Below are 9,935 nucleotides of genomic sequence, written 5' to 3'. Positions count from 1 at the left end.
TTCAAAGCACATGGAAATGGAAACGTTCTCAGATATAATGTTACGTTTTGAAAGCAGTATGTCAAATTACCGCCACATATTATGATCCTAATGTTGTTAGAAGGTGCATAGGAAAAATTCTAGAAAGAAATGTCAAGATATTAATGGTGATTATCTCAGGGTATTGAAATTAGGAATATTTTTTAAAATATTTTGTTCTTTTTAAAATTTTATTTATTTATTTTTGAGAGAGAGAGAGAGAGAGAGAGAGAGGGCAGGGGAGGGGCAGAGAGAGAGAGACAGGGAGAGAGAATCCCAAGCAGGCTCAGTACTGTAAGCATGGAGCCCCACACGGGGCTCGATCTCACAAACCTGGAGGTCAATACCTGAGTCATAATCAAGAGTCAGGCACTTTATTGACTGAGCTACCCAGGCGCACCTTTTATATTTTGTTCTTTATCTTTTCCACCATTTCAAAATTTTCCACAAACATGGAGGAAAAAGTTAAAAAAAAAAAAAGGTAACACAGGGAAAGGAAAAGACTTATATTACATAACCCCCCCCCCCACCACCACCAAACTGCTGGATAAACATACAAAATTAGAATCTTGAATGTCTTCAAAGAATAGCAATTTTTAAAGCAAGATACAGTTTTAGATCTAATTAACTGGAGAGTATCTTTTTAGTAAACAGCATTATGTATGTATACATTTATCCTCCTTTTAAAAAAAGAACCTTAAAGTGGTGGCTCATGTCCTGGCAGAGAGTTGATGAAGCAAAAGCTGACGAGTTTTGGATAAATTCAACAATAACTCAAGTCAGTAGACCAGTAGGAACCAAAGCCAACTTTCAAGGGGGAAGAAAAAACTACAGACTGATGATCTTGGGAGTTGGTAAAGTAATTTGCAAAGACTAAATGTTATTGCAAATCTGACAACTGAAAGTACCAGAACTCACTCCATCATCTACCAGCTAAGTGAGAGAGTCCTCTTACTGGCTTTGGGGTGAGGGGGGATCACGTATTCCATCCTATAAATTCTCTTTCCTGAAGGGGTGAATTATGAGCTCAAATCCCCAAGTTTCTTAATGAAAATGTACCTTCAAATGTTTTGAAAATTTTTCTATTCTCATTTCCTGGCTTGGAAGAAGAAGTATACTTTCATGGTGTTTGTCCAAGGGATATTTACTGCCTAGGCAGTCCTACTTGGATTTTCTTAAAATAATAAGGAAGGAGGGGGGGAGGGGAGTGCTCCAAACACCTGCAAACCTGTTCACTGAATCAAAGAAGCAGCTTGGTAGCAAGCACAATAATTATCAATTGAGATGACTGAGGTGTATTTCTTTCTCATTTTTATAGTAGCTGTGTGCCTGTAATCCAGGAACCCTAGAGAAAGTTACATAGGCAACTGTTAAGGTTAAGGATATATCCTTTAAATAGGAATTAGGCATAAGATACATGCTCAGCCACTTTTAAAAAGAACGTGGTAATTGTAATTCATTTGAAAGGAAGCATTCTTAATTTATAACCTTTAAAAGAAACTGTCTTTATTATACTGCAGAGTATTCTAAGTGTGTATCATGGCTAATATTTTATGCATACGTTTTTTCAGTTGAAGGCATTTGCCATAATTCAGCTTTAACAAACTCTGTTCTCAGCTGTAACTCAGAGCATGACATATATCTGTTGTCCAGCTATAAATCTATGGTTGTTATTATACTTTTATGAATCTGATTCATGCAGAAAGCATTATCCCTGCAAGTTTAATTAAGGAGTTAGGAATTTCCCCATTTGAATTCCTAGCATTCTGTACACTTTATTGCATCTTCCCCCGTGAGCCCTAAATGAGATATTTGGATTACAGATCCTTAGAAGAATAAAATCCATAAGCTCTAAATCAGGAATGGGTAAGTGGATTTGATCCAGCTTTAGAACTGACTTTGATGGTTCAAATTGCACAGAGTCTCTTAAGGATTGGATCAATCATTAATATCTAACTTTTTAAAGCTGTAATTTTTGTTATTTGTTGGTATCAGGATATTAAGATGCGGTCTTGGTCTCTTGTTGTTTGGTTTCTTATTTCTGGGAAGCCCTCCAGTCTCTTATTTGGGTTGTGCTAAAGCCAGGATTCTGTGACTCAAGATTAATAAGGCAAAATCAGGTATGAAACAGAAGGAAATCTATGTATGACCTATTACATTAGACACTGTTACTTTTAATATAATGAGGTTGTGAATGTGCATATGTGCAGTTGATTTTACAGAAATACATAGAAACTATACGTGTCTAATTTCCATTATATCTTTAGATAGGCTGCATATTTAGACATCTTGAATTCCCACCTCAGTTCCAATTTTTCATTCTGATGCTACAAATACAAGAGAATGATAGTAACTATACCAGCTCTTAGTTAAATACCAGCCCTAATCTAAGGGCTTTACCCATTAAATGGTCATAACTAGCCAGTGAAGTCGTGATGATGATCCCTACCTTACAGATGAGAAAACTGAGGCAATGAGAGGTTAAGTAACTTGCCTAAGGTCAAAAAGCCAGTAAATGGAAGAGCTGTAAATATGAGCCCAGGCACGTCTAGTTCTGGAACTCGCAGTCTTAAGCATTCTGCTATGCTGCCTGAGCTAATATAGCTCTGTCAGCACACATTTATTGAGCATTTTAAACCAGTGCCACTCTATCCTATCAGAGAAGAGAAAATGTTGAAGACTATGTCCTTGACCCCAAGAAGCTTGCAGTCAGGTGAGGAGACAAGAAGTACACTCAGCGAAAATTACGGAGGAGTATATGTCATGTTAATAACATTTATTGGATGATTACTCTGTGTCAGCTGCCATGCTAATAACTAAATCCGTGTAACCACAGAAGGCACTATTTTTATCTCAGTTTTATGAGAGAGGAAACTGGAGGTAAGTAATTGAAGTCACACAGCTAGTAAGTAGCAGAGTTAAGATTTGAGCGTAGGCAGTCTGAGTCCAGAGAATTTGCTCTTAGCCGTTATTTCCCACTGGATGTGAAAATGTCTTTAAGTGTATGCAGCATATAGCAGAAAAGTGCAATCAGAGCTTAGTGAGGGTAGGGAGGGTGGAGAGTCCAGTTAACCAATTACTTAGCTAGTTAATTTATTCAGTATTATTGGTTATCTTCATTATGTTGAGCCATACTGACATAGTTTTTGGCTCTCTGATCTCAGTATGCTCTCTTTTGTGTCCAGATTTCTGCACATTTCCTGCCAAGAATATCCTTCATCCTCCGCCTCCCCTAGCACCAACCTACCCACCAACCTTATCATCTCTCCTGCCTCTATTGTTGACCCCCCCCCACCATTGGGTGGCTAATTACGGGTCACCCTTGAGGTTTCAGCTTGAATCCCAAAACTCCTTTCTGCCCCTTCAAGATTTCAGGGTGCCTAGTCCCTTATAATCCCACCCCATTATAGCACCTACCACACTGTGGTGTGATTGCAGCTTTTGTTGTCCATCCATCCACATCATGCCTGCTCTACCCCACCTCTCCCGACCAACACTCTCTCACCCACCCCAGTAATAGTCTTGGAGCTTCTTGAATACCAGAACTGAGTGTTACTTCCTCTATTGAACCGCAAGCTCCCACTACAATGCCTGACACATAATAAATGCTTTATAAATATTTTTTTGATGACTCACGGAGTTCTATGTGCCAGACATTGTGCCCATAAAACACTTGTCATGAGATAGCACTGAGTGAACATTTGTTTCCATGATCTCATTGAATTCCTAGAATAATCCTCTCAGATATGATTATTTCCATTTTACAGATAAGGGTACTGAGGCTTAAGAACATTAAATAACATTCTCAAGGTCACATGGTTAGCAAATGGGGAGTGGGAAGTAGACATCAGGTCTGTCGGATCCTAACCTGTGCCGCAGATGAACCAGCAGTGGCAATGCAGGTTCTAGAAGGCATGATGTAGTTCTAATAAGGCAAACAGATGAGGCAAAGGAGTCAGAAATCATCTGTGTTTGTGGTGTGGGGAGGACAGCAGGTTTTTCACAGGGATGTGATGCACATGCTGGATTGTGACCAGCCTCTTTCTTCAGGGAGGAATGAGAAGTCTTCTATAACCAGAGGACAAGGTGCCGGAAAACTAGTCAAACATACTTGGATTGGAGTGTCATGAGTAGAGCCAACCTACAACCTCCCTGCAAGGGAGGAACTGGCAGGACTGGAGCAGTGACAAAGGATGTGCCCACCTTATTTCTAAGAGGTTGAGCTTCCTAGGGAAGACTGGCCTTATCAAACCCTTGGAAGATTGTTAAGTTAGTGTGAAGGCAGGCAACAAATCAGTTGGCAAAGAGAAGGAAATGATCCCTGCTCCATACTTTATGAGAAACAGGAGTTCAAGCCTTTTCTTTTGTTAGCAGCTCTTCCAATCTCCTGCCATACACAGTTGAGCAGAGACCTGAAAGAATGGAAGAGTAAGCACAACATCCTTTAGATACCCCTCTTTCTTCTCAATCTCTTCCTGTGATGCCTGCCATTTTACCTATTGTTCATATAAAAATGTTATTGTTATTTATATGCTAGATGCTGCATTATATGCTTTCCCTTATATGCATATTTTATTTGGTCCTTCCATGATGAAGGGTGTTATGTCCACTTTCTAAATAAGACAATTGAAGATCAGAGATGCTAAGTGACTGGTCCAGTTCCACGGGGTGTAAGTGTCACCTAAGAATTAACCCTTGTGGATCTGACCTCAAAGTCTGTGATCTTAACCACTATCACAGAGAATAAAATAATAACTACTAAATAGTGCCTCCTCTGAGCCAAGCACTTTACATACATAATGCATAAAAATATAATAAGATATTTCTCTAATCATTTACTCCATTCTGAAAAAGTAAGATTTGTCTAAAATTCACTTGCTGTCTTCTCTGCAGTAATTTCTTCCCTCTATTTTCCACTACCTTATTTTCTAATTGCACATTCAGAAGGGATGTGGTATCTTAAGGATTTTCTAAGTTATTAGAAATTCTATTCTATTCTCATTTACACACTCACATCCATCTATCAGAACAACTTCACAAAAGAGCTTTAGAAATAAATGTTTGGTGCCCGTGCACTTTCAGGCCCCTTTTAATGAGAAATGGACAGGCGATTATGCCATTACGTGGTACATCCTATTCCTGGAAGCCATCTTTAGCTGTTCAGGATAATGTATCTCTAACGTTGCATCAGACTCTTTGTTCCATAGATGCTATTTTTTAGAGTTTTATGAACAGCAAATGGCTCCTGAGGAGAACATTGTCATTGCTCAATCTGGATTTTCCAGCAGTTTAGGGGTAAGGATGATAAAGTGCCCATAGGGCAGTGCCAATTTGAAAAGGATGATTAACTCCAGATTTTCCATTCTTGGGACGTTGTGAAAGCCTGGATCACGGTCTGATGTGTTCCAGATGATGTGCAAGGATGTACAAACATGCAGGCTTCCATTATGAGGGAGACTAGGGACAAAAGAGTACATTCTTCATTCATTTAATCAACCAACGAATACATAGTGAGTGCCCACTCTGTATCAGGAACTGTTTGATGCTGAGAATACGGAGTCCCTACCCTCAGGTCATTTACATCCTCTGAGAGAGGGCAGGCAGTACATAAATAAGTAAATTACATACTATCAGGAAAAATAAAGCAGGATTAGGCAACAAGGAGTGATATGGGTGTGACATGCTATTATGTACATGCTTTTATATAGAAAAGAAAAGGCATCCTTCAGGTTATACTAGCGGAGACCTACAGGAAGTGATGGAACAAGACTTGCAGATATCAGGGAAGAGTGTTCCAGACAACCATGGCAAAGTTCTGGGGATGAGAGTGTGTTTGGTGTAGCAACACAGATGCCCTTGTGGCTGAAAAAGAGTGGGTAAGGGGGAGAGTGATAGGGGGCATCAGCAGGAAAATGGAGGTGAGGGACAGAGGAAGGTTGAGGTGTAGACCAGCTAGCTTCATATAAGCCTTGGTGAAGAGTCCGGATTTTATGCTGTATGGATTGAACAGCCACTGCAAGGGTTTGTGCAGAGGAGTGACACGATCCGACTTACCTTTTTGAAGGCTTCCTCTGCCTGCTCTGTGAAGAATACATGCAGGAGCAAAAGTGGAAGCAGGGAAGCCATAGGTTGGAAGCTGTGTTAGTCCAGGCAAGACATGGTGCTGCTTGCAGCAGAATTGTTGTGGTAGAGATGGTAAGTAGGGATCAAATTCTGGGTATTTAAAAGGAAGAGCTTATAGGATTTGCTAATAGGTTGAGTGTGAGAGAAATCAAGATTTGTACCTGCATACCTGGAAGAATGGAGGTGGTATTTAGTAAGAAAGGAAAGATTTCAGGACTAACATTATCTCCATTTTGGACGTGTTTGTTGTAAGATGCTTGATCAACATCCATGTAGGGTAACAGAGGAGGCAGTTAGGTAGTGAGCCTGGAGGTCAGGGACAGGTTTGGGCTCAAGGTTTAAATTTTTTTTTTTAACGTTTATTCATGTTTTGATAGAGAAAGACAGAGCGTGAGTGGGGGAGGGACAGAGAGAGAGGGAGACAGAATCTGACGCAGGCTCCAGGCTCTGAACTGACAGCGCAGAGCCCCACACAGGGTTCGAACTCACGGACCGTGAGATCATGACCTGAGCTTAAGTCAGACACTCAACTGACTGAGCCACCCAGGTGCCCCTGGCTCAAGGTTTCAATGTAGGAGTCATGAGCTTGTAATTAATCCATGAGACAAGATGAAATCATCTAGGCAAGAGTTGCCAGGAAAGTCAGTTCTCAACTGGGCTCTTCAAGGGATTCAGTTATGTTATCATTTTGGTGTAAAAATTCCCCACGTGAGTTGCTTTCAGCCCTTCAGAGAGCACAGTGCTTCCCTGCTTTTCCCAAAATAATTTAGTTTAAAATGAGTTAGTTCAAGCTAACTCCAAATTTTGTTTCTAATGTTCTTAGAGACTTAATAGACAGCAGCAAAGCAGATGGTATGCTTTATACATCAACAGAACAATTTTGAGCAGTTTTCTTGTTCTACCTGTTACAAAGTAAATCACTGTGGCCCAACCATACTGTAGTGCATGCAAAATAAGCATTTCTCCCAGATATCCACCAGTGTCACAAGTGTGTTTCTGGATTCTTCTTGGTGGTAGTGGAAGCTACCAAGATCCCAAAGCAATTTTGCCTTATGGTCTATGACTTCATCCTAAATATGTTTAGTAAAGCAGAGGCGTGAAAGGAGAGCTGTGGATACTCCAGCTAGGGGTATCCACTAGTATCCTGTACTGGGAAGGCAAGTGAGGGAATGCAGATTAAACCACACTTCTGAAAGTGAACGGTGGCTACATGCCTATTTACCTCTTGTACCACCCAAAGCAAAGATTTGCAGTGATTGTGAAAGGGAACGGTTGAACTATTTTATACAAGCCCCATAAATGGGATCTAGTATGGCACAGATGAGATTTAGAGTGTTTGATTCAATGGAATAGGGAGATACAGATACATTTAACCCGAAAAAAGAGTTTTGTGTGTTTGCACATGCATACATGTACATGCTCATGACTGTGTTACTTTTTAAACATGTGGGAGCCTCAATTTTTTTCAAGCACAAGGGCAGTGTTGGGTCCCAGCGTCAGAAAGACTGGCTTCCTGACCTGGTTTTCAAGCAGATAGCTAGGTGCAGAAGAACAAGGCAGGAATCATTGATCAGGACAGAAATGAAAGATGGGAGTCTTAGTGAAAAGGCTGCATATCAGACTAGGCAAAGGACCAATGGCAGGCCAGAGTTAAGTTGACTTAAAGTTTGAGTCAACTTAAATGCTTTTTTTTTATTATTATTATAGTTTTTTTTTTTAACGTTTATTTATTTTTGGGACAGAGAGAGACAGAGCATGAACGGGGGAGGGGCAGAGAGAGAGGGAGACACAGAATTGGAAGCAGGCTCCAGGCTCTGAGCCATCAGCCCAGAGCCTGACGCGGGGCTCGAACTCACGGACCGCGAGATCGTGACCTGAGCTGAAGTCGGACGCTTAACCAACTGAGCTACCCAGGCGCCCCAACTTAAATGCTTTTTAATGGTTTCTGATGAAGGATCAAATTGGTCATAGGGCCTGGAGAATAAAGCTGAGTCTGCAGGAGGGGACCAATTGTCTCTGAGTATGGGTGGGAGGAAGGATACGGACTCAGAGAATGAAGCAAGTGCTCACAGAAGGAATTGGTGTCACTACCTTTTTTTTTCCTCAACGGTAGCTGCTTTTAGCTGTTTGCTCACCTATGTGTATGGTTCTATCCCTACAGGAAGAGAATCATATTTTTCTTAATGGCACACTAGTTTCCTTGGCATGATTCCAAAATTGCAGTCTCCTAAAACAACAAATTGAGTTACACACTGAGGAAGGCTGGTAGACACTAGAAATTATTTGGAACCTGAGTTATCCAATGCAGTGGTTTCCAGAAGGTTCAAATAATCTTGCAATTATGGTGCCTGAATCCCTTTGGAGGGCCTTCTGTGATATCTTTAACTGTCAGTCACAACATTTAAATCAAGACAGCTGTAATTTGAAAATAGAGTACTTAGATGGTAGGTACACAGCAAATATTATGGATTTTTTTCTGTAAGTTCTCTTGCTTAATATTAGCAGGGAGCAGCAGATAAATCATATTTTTTTTCTCTGAACTTGCACCATGTGGCTATTGCTTTAATTTTGACTACAATGCTAATAGCTTGGTAAAATACTTAATTTTACCAGAATTAAATCTTAGTACCTTTTTACCCCCATGATTATAGTACAGTTGTTGCTATTATAATCCTAAATAATTATCAACAATGATTTAATTTTAAACTAAAATATTATGAAATTTAAAATACCCCTCAGTGTACAATTATATTGTGAAAGATATTAAGACAGTGCTCTCTATCAGTAAAGTGTGTCCAGAATGCTGATTTTATTTATTTGTATGAGCTTTCAGATGAAAGAATACATAGGCTATTTCACTGAGAAATTAAAGAACAAATTTAGATAATTATAATTTACTTTCTTTTTTTAATGTTTATTTTTTAGAGGGAGAGAGAGAAAGAGAAAGAGCATGAGGTGGGGAGGGTCAGAGACAGACAGAATCCCTCCAGGTTCTGAGCTGTCAGCACAGAGCCCAACTCGGGGCTCGAACTCATGGACCACGAGATCATGACCTGAGCCAAAGTCAGATGCTTAACCTACTGAGCCTCCGAGGTGCCCTTAATTTAGGTTCTTAAACTTTTTCTTTTACATAATACCCAGATAACTAAGGTCAAAAGGAGGCTTTGATGAAGGATTATCTAAGTGTCTCAGTTTTTAATTTTATTCTGTGAATGTACACATGTAGTCAAAACATCTAATATTTTATGGAAATTTATTAATTCTCAATTAAAAATGACCCTTTTTTATTTTTATTTTATTTTTTTAAACAATATTTTTAAGTTATTTATTTGTTTTGAAAGAGAAAGAGAGCACAAGTGGGGAGGAGAAGAGAGAGAGAGAGAGAGAAAGAGAGAGAATCCCAAGCAAGCTCCACACTGTCAGCATGGATCCTGATGCGGGGCTTGAACTCACAACCCATGAGATCATGACCTGAGCCGAAGTCAAGAGCCTTAACAAACTGAGCCACCCAGGTGCCCCTAAAAATGACACTTTTTAAAAAATGTATATTTATTTTTGAGAGAGAGAGAGAGAGAACACAAGGGGGGAGGGGGCAGAGAATCAGAAACAGGCTCTGCACTGACAGCACAGAGCCCAATATGGGACTTGAACCCATGAACCACAAGATCATGACCTGAGCCAAAGTCAGACGCTCAACCAACTGAGCCACCCAGGCACCCCAACAGGACCTTGGAAGAAAACCAATATATTAACATAAGCAAAAAGAAGACAATAAAAATCATCTATGACCTTGC

At 40.1% G+C, this 9,935-nt stretch overlaps 1 non-coding gene across 1 annotated transcript; it reads right to left on the bottom strand.

The window, feature by feature from the left end:
• Positions 1-9,771: 9,771 nt before the first annotated feature.
• Positions 9,772-9,856, bottom strand: TRNAQ-UUG. Its single transcript has one exon. It is a non-coding gene; the product is annotated as a tRNA-Gln (tRNA).
• Between the last annotated feature and the right edge of the window lie 79 nt (positions 9,857-9,935).

The sequence above is a fragment of the Lynx canadensis genome, chromosome F2 (genome assembly GCF_007474595.2).
Source record: "Lynx canadensis isolate LIC74 chromosome F2, mLynCan4.pri.v2, whole genome shotgun sequence".
In the NCBI taxonomy this organism is placed as follows: domain Eukaryota; kingdom Metazoa; phylum Chordata; class Mammalia; order Carnivora; family Felidae; genus Lynx; species Lynx canadensis.
The sequence above is the reverse complement of the archived record's forward strand: the minus strand, read 5'-3'. Positions and strand labels throughout refer to the sequence as shown.